We start from the raw sequence: 11,813 nt of genomic DNA on the forward strand, positions 1-11,813 counted from the left end.
ATGAACAGATCAATCAACAACATATCATCAAAATTATTAAATACTCTTAACCTCAAGAGGCAATTCTCTGAGAGCGCTCAGACAGGGACAGTGTCCAAGATTAAAGTCACGAAGAAGCAGCACTTAAAGCTGCTCCAGTATAAAAGTGGTGTAGGTCCACAGCCATGAAAACAAATATAAACAAGTAGTTCTGTTTGGAATCAGTGTTTAGACTGTGTCCCCCAGATTCAGCAGTTACTTCCTTTGTGTCATTAATTTTGTCTTCCAAGTATTCTGGTACTGGCTACATAGTATTCTGATTTATTACATTTCCATAATTTGCCAAACAATTTGTCTACTGCTTGGTGCAAAGGTTGCTTTGAGTTTTTTGTTGTTGGTCTTTTTTTTTTTTAAATCAGTTACATACAATACTGAAATGTACAGTTTTCATCTCTTTAATTTCCATAGATTCTATAGACTTCTATAGATCCATTAAGTCTCGGGAGGACTCAAAGTCAAAAGACATGAACACTTTCAAGGTCTCTTTTCTGTAATTTTGAGGTGAGAAAGAGTTTTTCTTATTTAAATTGTTGATATAATACAATTGAACTTGTTTTAAAAATAATGACAGGAAGGGGAGAGGGTGTGTCTCAGAGGTAGAGTGCTTGCTCAGCATGTGTGAGACCCTGGGAACATACACAGGCAGAGCGAGAGCGAGAGCGAGGGAGAGAGAGAGAGAGAGAGGAAGGGAGGCAGAGAGAGAGAGGGAGAGAGGGAGAGAGAGAGGAGAGAGAGGGAGAGAGAGAGCGAGAGAGCAAGAGAGAGAGAGGGAGAGAGAGAGAGGGAGAGGGAAAGAGAGAGAGGGAGGGAGAGAGAGAGGGAGAGAGAGAGAGCAGGAGGGAGGCAGAGAGAGAGAGAAAGCAGGATGGGCATACACACATGGAGAGAGAGAGGGAGGGAGAGAGAGAGAGGGAGGGAGAGAGAGAGCAGGAGGGAGGCAGAGGGAGGGAGAGAGAGGGAGAGAGGAGAGGTATATACATAGACACTCATGCACACACACATATCTATACAGACTGCACAAATAAATGCTTGCACACACACAAAAGAGGAAGAACTTGAGAGCTCTGCCCACTCGACTATGCAACATGCTCAGAAAATTAACTTCAGCTGGGTACTGGTTAACTCTGTAGAGGACTCATGACTGTGTGGTGAGCGTGAACAGTTCTTGCCACAGGCAATCATGGTTGAAAGTCCAAGGGCAAAAAAGATGTTGATTCCACACAACATGAAGGTAAGGAACACCCAACGGGGGACACCATTTCCTGCCAGTTTTGTATTGCAGCTGCAGTTGTATTTTATCTCTACCCGGTGGCATGACTCCTATTTTCATCCATCCAGGATCTGACACTCTCCTTGATCTGTTTTAACTCTGTTACCTCAGTTCAGTGGATTAGAAGCTTCAGGCCAGAAACTGCTAAGAAGTACCCCAATCAACCTCCTGGGCTCTAGGCTGATTGTTCCTTACCATCCATGCAGTCACAGCATCTGATGTCTTCCTCTCACTTCATCAGTATAAAGATCTCTCTGCCTATCAGGTCAAGTGTGTGATGAGCCCAGAATGCCCGTGCAAGGTCTCAGCTCCTAACTAAACAGAACCAACATCACAATGCCCGGCAGAAGGACGTTTCTTTTGAGCATTAGGACCTCCTATCTGATCCTAAGACTTAAGTGGGGAAATTAATTTCTTCCATCAATTATCTTGTGTAAAGTTGACAGGGTCCAGCCGTGGAGGTGTGTTCCTATAGTCTCAGTACTTAGGAAGCTGAGGCAGGAGAATCATGAGTTTGAGACCAGACTGGGCTGCATCATATGACTCTGCCTCAAAAAAAAAAAAAAAAAAAAAAAAAGTAAGGGAAATCAGTTGTGTTTCATTCTGGCTTCCCAAACCATGGGAGAGAAGAGTTCAACAGGATAAAATTTGAATTTTATCTCCTCTGAAATGCTTGTTGACATTTAATCTCCACTATGAGGTGTAAAGCACTGGGTTCAGGGAAGACCTTTAGGGCATGATTCGGGGTCTGTGTTCTTGAACAGATTTCTCTGTGCATGAGAGTAATAGATAAATAAGTTGTCTCTAGACTGGGTCTACCAGGAAAGTCATATTGGTTGGGTCTCTTTTCTTCTTTCCAGCAAGTGCCACAAGACACCCTGTGCTACCTCTGAACTCTGACAGCAAGAAGAAGACATCCTGATATAGTTTCTTATCCTTGGACCAGACTCTGAGCCCACATAAACCTACTTTCTTTGTTGCTTAGTCTGTGGCATTGTGCTACCTACAAACAAAACAGGGTAAGACAGAAGACTACCTTGTACAATGCTTGGTCAGTAAGTAAGTAGTGTGCTCCCATATTCACACTCTGTAGGTTAAAGGTCAGTACAAGCCAACAATAATGGTTTGTATCTGGGGATGCTTTGGCTCTGTGTGAAGTCATCCAAACAAGTATGGTGAACTTGTAACAATCCCTCCCATGCCTCTCCTGCCTTCAATTCATTTGCTGCCTGCTGTGGTTCATCTTCCTTGAGTATGTTTTCTTGAATATGATGGCATGGTTCTGGTTTTATTAAAGATATATTGCACTCACTGAAAAAAAAAAAACTTAAAAATTTAAGAAACCATGGAGGGAGGTTCTTGGTTTCTTTTAATAAGGGGCCATTTTCCAGGCTGCTGTTGGTCCATGCAGTTGAAGATACTTAGGTTTTATTCTTGGCGTCTAGAATTTCTTGTTTCTAGGCAATGGAATAGAACTCAGTGTTGTGGGGCATTTTGATTACACTCTAACACTCCTGAGACTGCCAATAAAGTTTACTTTGAATCAGAGAGTGGAGCTAGTTACAGCTGACCAAAATTAGCCATAGAGGTTTTGGAGGACCGAAGTCATATAAAGAGACACAGGAAGTAGTAGGGTGGGGCTTAGAAAGATTCTCAGATCACTTCTTTCCCACTTCTCTGATCATTCAGGTTCTTACCCGATAATGGACTCCCAAGTTTTTTAATTGATAAATAGTAATTAGATAAATGCTACAATTCAGTACCTGGGCATGGTGGCACACACTGTAACCAACACTCAGGGTAAGAGGCAGGAGAATTGAAAGTCAGTGGCCAACCTAGTATACATACCAAGGCTTTGATTCATCTAACTGATAAACACACACACACACACACACACACACACACACACACACACACACTCCTTTGTCCTGTCAGCTATTTTCTAAAACTATCTTAGAAATGGTTTTCTCTTGTTTGTATATCTACTAAACATTGAATTCAATGTTATTTTCTGAATGACAACCTTCTGTATTGATAGAAACTTTAAAAAAAAAAAACATAAGCAGTTGTTCTCTGAGCGTGTTCTTAACTTCATTTTGTGTAACAACTTGCAGGCAATGCATTGGGTGGACAGAACTCCTCAGCCAGCTCACACTTGAGTCAGAGAAGCCAGCATCATAGCTCTTCACAGATGGCTGAGCCAGAGCAAGGGTGGCAGGTGTCAATCAACACCTGCTTATTAAGAGCTTCCAGAGGCTCAGGTTTGGCTGGGAGACCGGAACACCTGCATCCTATGATGACAGTCAGGGTTAATGACAGGATTAATGATATTTGAAAAGCTAGCAGTCTTTGGTGCAGGTAATTTGAAAAGCTTTACAGAAGTGTCTTAGGAAGTCTTCAGTATTGAATAAAGATGCTGCTTTAGAAAAAAAATCATTTAGCTATGAGACGGGTCTTCTGAGGACTGGGAATCTGCTGTACTTGAGAAAATAACGTATAAAATATATAAGTACATGAATAAACTAGACCAAGAGGGTGAGGCTTTCCAATTATATAATTTTAAAATGTGCTTAAAAGAAAATGTGTTCAGGGCTGGAGAGATGGCTCAGTAGTTAAGAGCACTGGCTGCTCTTCCAGAAGATTCAGTTCTCAGCACCCATGTGGCAACTTACAACCATCTGTAATTCCAGTTTCAGGGAACCTGATGCCCTCTTCTGACCCCTGCAAGCACTACATTCATGTGATAAACATATATGTATTATACTTAGCCACACATACATACACATAAAATAAATAAATCTTTAAAACAGAAAATATTTTCACAGTAATCATTCTTTAATCAAATGTACTCATGGAAGTCTTCACAGTCAGGCAAGTTGGAAGTCTTCACAGTCAGGCAAGTTGCTTGCCTTACTTCACATGAATAGGCCTTTTCCCTGTGAGTTGCCAGAGGTGAACCCAGAGAGACTCAAGCATGCTAAGCACATGCTTTACACTGATCTACTCCTTAGGTCCTGACATAAGTAGATGTCAGAGGTATATTTTATTCATTCTAAGGATTCATTTTGAAATGGTTTGCTTGGGTCCTGGGCTTGGTGCTCCGTTTTCTGTGTGTGCAGGTTAGTCAAAGTCTGTCAGCCTTCCTTTTGATGTCGCTGGAGATACCACAGTGACACCTGTGCATTGTCTGGAGAGACTTTTCTCTGCATCCTGGACAGCTTTAATTGTCACCATTGTCTAGAATCACCTGAGAAGGTATCCACTGATTGTCTTTATCAGATCACTCATGGACATGTCTGTGAGGGATAGTCTTGTCTCCCTTCAGTGATGTCGGAGGGCTCAGTGCACACTGGGCAATGCCATTTCCTGGGCAGATGATCCTGGGATGAATATGAATTTAAGCATGAGCCAGTGAATGCCAGAGGGCAAACCAACAGGCAGCATTCTTCCATGGGTCCTGCCTCCAGGCTCCTGTCTTAAATACCTACTGCAGTGATGGACCAAGACCTGGAAGTACAAGCCACATAAACCCTTCCTGTGCCAGTTACTTTTATTCAGAACCTTTCCTCACAGCACAGACTGAAACTGCAACATTGTGATATGTGACAATCTCAGAGACACAAGTCTAGGTTGCCCTGAGAGGTGTGCTGTTTGGTGGCTGACCCTGCTTGGTCTCCCTTTCCCCCACATTTTCTATCTTCTTTTTCTCGCCTGAATTTTTTTCTCTTTTTCTAAATGCTACTCATTTGTGAATACATAAACCTCTATTGCTGGTTACAAGGACATTGTTTTCTTGACAAGATAAGAAAACCTATTTTCAGTTACCGGGAACATGATTAAGGTCTTGCATAGTCTACATCTTGGTATGAAGTAAAGAGAAATTTTTAAAGCTTTGAGCTGCTAGAAAGAGTTGGGCTAGGGCAGTGGTGGGACAGGATGAAGTGACTTCTACCTTGAGTTCTCCCTTCATGCTTGGCCTTCTGCTAGAAATATCCTGCCTGTCCCTATGTGCCTCCTCCACACCCCTGCCTCCTCCACACCCCTGCCTCCTCCACACCCCTGCCTCCTCCACACCCCTGCCTCCTCCACACCCTTGCCTCCTCCACACCCCTGCCTCCTCCACACCCCTGCCTCCTCCACACCCCTGCCTCCTCCACACCCCTGCCTCCTCCACACCCTCACACTGTCCTCCACGCCCCTGCCTCCTCCACACCCTCACACTGTCCTCCACGCCCCTGCCTCCACACCCTCACACTGTCCTCCACGCCCCTGCCTCACACCTCTGCTCCAATGGTGCTCTATCAGAGGCTTTCTTGATCATCCTATGCAGAACAACCCCCTTTCCACTCCCAGGCTCTGCCTCTCCCTCTTCCCCTGCTTGATTTTTCTTCTCAGCACTTCTTAGTCAGCCCACACATAAACCATTTGTCTCATCTCTCTAGGACAAAATCTCTCCAGAGAAAGACTTTGCTTTGCTGGCCTCTGTATCCCTGGCATCTGAATAGTGTCTGAGCACAATAGGCACTCGACCGATATTTGCTGAAGGAATAAAGGAGGACTGTGTTGCTGAAATTTCAAAGGCACTGCCCTGCTGGTACCTCCACTGGTGAGTGCTTGTGCAGTAAAAGAAGTCCAATCCCCAGTCCTCTCCAAACGGAATCCATGAGCGCATTCTCTTTAGACTCTCGAGCTTGTCATTCTTCTAGGGAATGTCACCTGGAGTCCCTTTCCCATTCAGCATTCTCTTAGCTTATCTGACGGGTACAGGGAGGCCCTCATAGAGTGCCATCCACTCCTCATTTCAGACTCCCTGGAGGGAACCCGTGTGCACAACCAACACAACTATCCTCCTTCACACCCAGTTGGGTGCTTGTCTGGGAATTCAGGTTGGAGCAGGCGAAGTGAAACTTCTGTCTGAAGACATCTCCCACAGGCTTTCACTTGGCAGGCTGTATTCAAGTGTGCGAGACAAACACAGAGGTCAGAACACAGAGATGATACCATGCATATGCTCCTGGGTGATCCGATCAACTGAAAAAAATTCATGAGAAATTCTGTAGTAATTCCTAGCTGCACACATGTCACCTACTAGTTAATTAGTGGACAGACTCACACCATACAAGTCCATACTGTGGCTGCATGTGAGTGTTTTCAGCCTGAGGCTATGTGTACCTCCTTGGTCTTCCTGGGAAGTCTCTGCTGCATGCGGACCTACACCACAGCTTTAGTCATAAGACACTTCCTGCTGTTGGTGGAATTTGGGATGAGAGCCCTCAGCTACGTAAGCTTCAGTGTGTATTGATGTGGGGCCTCTGGGGTCTTTAGACATTGCGATTCTCTTATGATAACTATGGATTCTGAAAATAGGTGTGTAACTCTTAGCATGGACCTGTTTGTCATCACCATCTTCAAAGAGAGACAATCTCCTTGGTCACCATTTCCCAGGATAGACCACTGTGTTCTATGGTGCCACCGGGGCCCAATTCCTCACTTAGGGAAGAAGCACAAGACTGGTGCCACTCAAGAGGGTGACATAGTTCAGCAGCAGGGGGTTTCCCTGACATGCACAGACCCGGTTTATCTCCAGCATTGCCCATAGTGGGAATAGTAGTGTGTAGCATAAAGATTAAATGTCAAGGTCATCCTCAGCTATGCAGAGAGTTCAAAACCCTATGTAAGACCCTGTCCTAAAGTAAAACAAAAAGAAGAGAGAATGCTCATTGTCACAATGCTCAGATGACCTTATTGAATACCATAGCACTGGAACTTGGGTCTTCCTTTCTAAAACAAGAAAACTGAAGTGGGTTGACAGTTAACTAGAGCACAATTGAGCTGAAGAAAGACTCGTCAATGAGTGTGAGTGTGGAGACAGAGCCGAGAAGAGCTTCCAAACACAGCAAGGATGTAAGCAAGAGTGGGGGAGGAATCAAATTTTTCTGGATCAGGGGAGCATATCTATAGTGGACCCCATTACCAGGAATGTGAGCAAAGCTCCCTCAGTAACTGTCACAGTTCTGTTAGAACTGGGAAGGTACAGGAGGTTCCAGAAGGGTGTTAGGGCTCCAAAGGGGCAGTGGTGAGGTAGACAGCCATGTAGGAGGTAGGAACCCAGAAAGGGGCTGTGAGCTCCAGCTTCAAATTAAGTTTTATAAAACATGAAGAGTGCTAGTGCTGTGTAGGGGTGAATCCTGGGGTGAGTGATTGACAGGATATGAGGAATCTCAGAAAAGACACTAAGGCGATGAGCTACAACGCGGCAGTCAGGTGCAAGCTCTGTAACACTCCTCTAAACAGGAGTGTTGTCTAGTCCGTTTCTCTTGCTCTTTCACAGTAAGTAGAAGGTGGCAGAAGAGTCACTACAAGACCATAGAGACTAGTCCTCACAGGTGGCACAGGATGATGTGGGCTGTTGGAACCCAGCTGTCCTGATGAAAGCAAGCCCAGGGCACACAGAGACCCATGTGTAGGTGTCGTGGCTCAGCTCAGCCGAGTACTTAGAACACAGCTGGTATCAGCTGCTAGGAGACACAGGCCCCAGTCTCCACGTGACAGCAACAGCATGAGAATGAGTGGGAGCTGCTCCTCGTCCCACCCACCCCCTTCCCTCCTCCTTCCTCCTTGAGAAAAGTCATAGCAGTTTTATGCTATTACATTTGGGCTTCCCTAGTAGCAGATACAGCCACAGATAAATGAAACAGCAATCGATGGCAGAGTTTTAAAAGATTATGAAAAGCCTTCTAATTCCCTCTTAGTGTTCTATTACTTTCTCTTTTGGTTTTCTGGTTTCTGCAGGAAAATACATCAATGCATGAGTGAGATTTGACCATCACCATTGAGATAGCAGCGAAGGACACTTTTTCAACTGCATCTAAGGCCAGGCTAGGGAGCTGTCATTTAAGATGGCCCTCACCTCAGCCCACATTCTCCTAAGGCAGCTCTCTGGTAAGAGTGAGGTCTCAGCCCCCACGTGGGAGGTTTGCTTTAGTTTTTAAACACATTCTGACTTGTGTGCTCGGGTGCAGCTCTCCTCATGGCTGCTGGACTCTGGGTCAGGGTGTGGGTATCACTTGGCAGTGTGCACACATCGGGGAGGTTTGTGTGCAATAGAGGAGTGCTTTAGACAGCAAAGGGCAAGAGAGAAAGCAAGACCAAGGCTGGAAAGAGAGATGGTAATTATCTCCCATTGTGCCTACTGTCATGTTATTATTCTAACACAATACATATTTTACCTTGTGAGTAGAAATCAGAGATTTCTCAAAACCACCTTTCTTACTTTAAATAGTGAATTTTATGGATCATTAAGTCCATTCTTGTATAAAATCTGAGCTATTTAATTTTTTTTTCTACGTAAGTTTTGAGGAGAAGGAAAACCGAACACCAGCAACATCTTCTAGAAGAACCATGACACGGGGGAGGTGATACCAGGGACCCCCTTCCTCTTGGAGAATTCTGGGAGATTAGAGAAGGACCTGGAAAACAGATTTGGAGGGTCAAACTGCTGATAGTCTGCAGCCTGCTTGGGATCAGGCAAAGGTTTTCACTGACAATATATAGTCTTTACGTGTGGAGTTCCGCAGCTTCAGATGTCACTCACTCCTTCTTGTTTGAGACAGTGTCTCTTGTGGATGGCAGATGTACAAAGGCTAACTGGTCTGCACACTTCTGAGGCTTCTCCCATTTCTGCCCCCCTCCTCATCATATGTACCCTTGGATTACAGGCCTGCTATCATGTTCACCTTTACACAGATTCTGAGGATTCCTGACTGAGTGAACCTCCTAGGCCAACAGCTGGCATCTGCTGAATCAGTAAGGAGACCTTCCCTAGTTCACAGCCTTGGAAAGCCCTCAGCATGCTCCATGAATTTAGGGCAGTGATTGTGTTTTATTTATTGTGATGCTACACATCACACACACACACACACACACACACACACACACACACACACACACACACTGGGGGGGGGTAGTCCCATGTATGTGTTCAATATGTAAGTGTGGAACTGAATAAAGGGCCAGGTGTAGTGGCACAAACCTTTAATCCCAGCATTTAGGAGGCAAAGGTGAGCCAGTATATGTGAGTTCAAAGCCAGCTTGCCCTACTTAGTGAGTTTGTGGCTACCCAGAACTACATAGCACATAATCAGACCTGTCTCAAAACAGAAGGGTCGGGGATGGAACTGAAATGAGCATCCTTTGCAGTGCCCAGCACTTCCCCAACCTTGAAAAAACACAGAATGATTGAGAAGAGCAGACTAGTGGCTGTAGAGATGGCTCAGTGGTTAAGAACACTCACTGTTCTTGGGGAGGACCCAGGTTCAGTTCCCAAAACCCACATGGTAGCTCACAACAGCTTTAGTTGGAGGAGATCTAATGTCTTCTTCTGACTTTCATAGGCATGGCAGGCATTTTATGGTCCACATCAATGCTCACAGGCAAACATACATATACCTAAATAAATATTTTTTAAAGAGGGGAGCAGACTAGATCCTCCTTTCTCAGACCCTTTACCATCATACCTTTGGGCTTCCTCAATGACAGATTCTACCAGACAAGGAGGGCATACAGTTTATGTAGCCCTATGATGGCTGCATTGGTGTTGAACACATGTGGATGTTTTCCTTATCACTATTCCCTCAAAAGTACAGTTTAGCAACTTTTTGTACAGAGTTAACATTGCATTTGGTATTGTGGGTAACCTAGAGAATGCACTGGAAGATGCCAGGACTAGGGGGTGAGGCATGTGTGCAAATTCTTCACCATCTTAGGAAGCATGCTTGAGAAATTTCAAATTTTGGTGCCTGTGGGGAGCCCTGGAAAACACACACACACACACACACACACACACACACACACACACACACACACACACACACCTAGCAACTGGAGAGATGGCTTAAAGGTTAAGAGTACCAGCTGCTCTTGCAGAGGATCCAGGTTCAGTTTCCAGCACCCACCTGTCAGCCCACAACTGATGTAATTTCAGTTCCAGGGTTAGGGTTAGGGTTAGGGTTAGGGTTAGGGTTAGGGTTAGGGTTAGGGTTAGGGTTAGGGTTAGCCAAGCTCTGCTATGGCTTGCTATTAGCTCTGACCCCCAGGCAACTTTATTTATTAACATACAAATAAAATCACATTTCAGTACAATTAAAATATCACCATTGGATCCGATGCCCTCTTCTTTCCTCCATGGGCACTGCACACGTGGCACACATGCATATTCCAGTAGTGCAGTGTTGAGCACCATTATGTGGCCACCCCTGAGTCCTCTTTCTTGTTTTCACCCTGTTGTCTCATCACTTACACTTTTCAAGTTGATCTCCACCACGTCATAGAAGAGATACATCCACAGAATTAAATAGAAAGTCTGTCTTAAATACCATTTGCCGAGAACTTTAATCAGTATTTTCTGATTTATTTTTGTAAAGAACCCTGCAATGGAAGTTTTGTAATAACTCTTGCTTTGGACATGTGCTCAGTGAAGCACAGAGAGGCTCAGCAACTTGCTGAAGGGCACACAGGGGGCAGGAGGGAGAGCCATGCTTTGGATCTGGCTCTGGAGCTTGTGTTTTGCACATCGACCTTGCACTGAGCGCTACGATCTTTTCTTTGTGAATCAGTCATTTCTGTATGTTTGTCTACTGTTGTGGTATCTCTTCTAATGATAAGGTTTTTTATGAAGTAATGACCTCACAGCCCAATGACCCATTCTGATGTGGAACTCAGTGTACTTCAAGGCTTCACCCACATCAAAAGCTTTGCATCTCCTGAGGACCTGCATTCTGGGCAGCTCCCAGGGCAGCTGAACAGGAAGCGGGGTATGGCCTTGTGCTTCCAGGCAGAGCTTACTCCTCTTCAGAGACAGAGCAGCAGTGGTCTGGACCTGGGGAGAGCCTCGTTCCCCTGACAGCTGTGATGGGGTTTGATTTAGTCTTGGGTTGTCTTATTGGTCACCAGTTGCAACCAAGTTAGCTTCAGTTCCTTCACATGAAAATCCATGGAGCCTGGTCCTAACGGGATGCTCTTCAGAAAAAGCAAAAAACAAAATAGCAACAAAAAACCCCAAGACAATTAAGAGTACAAGATAGAAAGCAAGGATTTTCGAGTGTTCTGCCTGGATTGGCATTCAGATATCCGAGCCCTCATCCCCCCGGCTCCTCCCCACCCCCACCAATTAGTAGGTATTTACTGTAGTATGTATTTTTTATAGTTTTTTTTATATATATTTTTTTCTTCTAATCTCTCTTTCAGTCTTAGGTTCAAATTGGTTTCCAAGGACTTGCCTAGCCGCCATTGTTTGTGTGTGATTATGTAATACTGATTGTGAAATAACATGAAATATTAACCAGATTCTTCTCCCCCACCTCCCTTTTTTTTTTTTTTTTTTTTTTTTTTTTAAGAACTTCCCCTTAACTAAATGCCCTTGAGTTTTTAAGATCACTGTAAATTAGAATCATCTGGGGAACTTTACAGACTCGCCCTATCTGGCCTCACCCCTAGATGGAATCCA

The 11,813-nt window shown here is 44.6% G+C and overlaps 1 long non-coding RNA gene across 1 annotated transcript; it reads left to right on the plus strand.

Annotated features, from left to right (window-relative positions):
- Positions 1-1,121: 1,121 nt before the first annotated feature.
- Positions 1,122-8,246, plus strand: LOC119087987. The gene is made up of 4 exons (XR_005091534.1): positions 1,122-1,270; positions 2,170-2,328; positions 5,752-5,915; positions 8,102-8,246. It is a non-coding gene; the product is annotated as an uncharacterized LOC119087987 (long non-coding RNA).
- The last annotated feature ends 3,567 nt before the right edge of the window (positions 8,247-11,813 follow it).

The sequence above is a fragment of the Peromyscus leucopus genome, chromosome 5 (genome assembly GCF_004664715.2).
Source record: "Peromyscus leucopus breed LL Stock chromosome 5, UCI_PerLeu_2.1, whole genome shotgun sequence".
Classification (NCBI taxonomy): Eukaryota; Metazoa; Chordata; class Mammalia; order Rodentia; family Cricetidae; genus Peromyscus; species Peromyscus leucopus.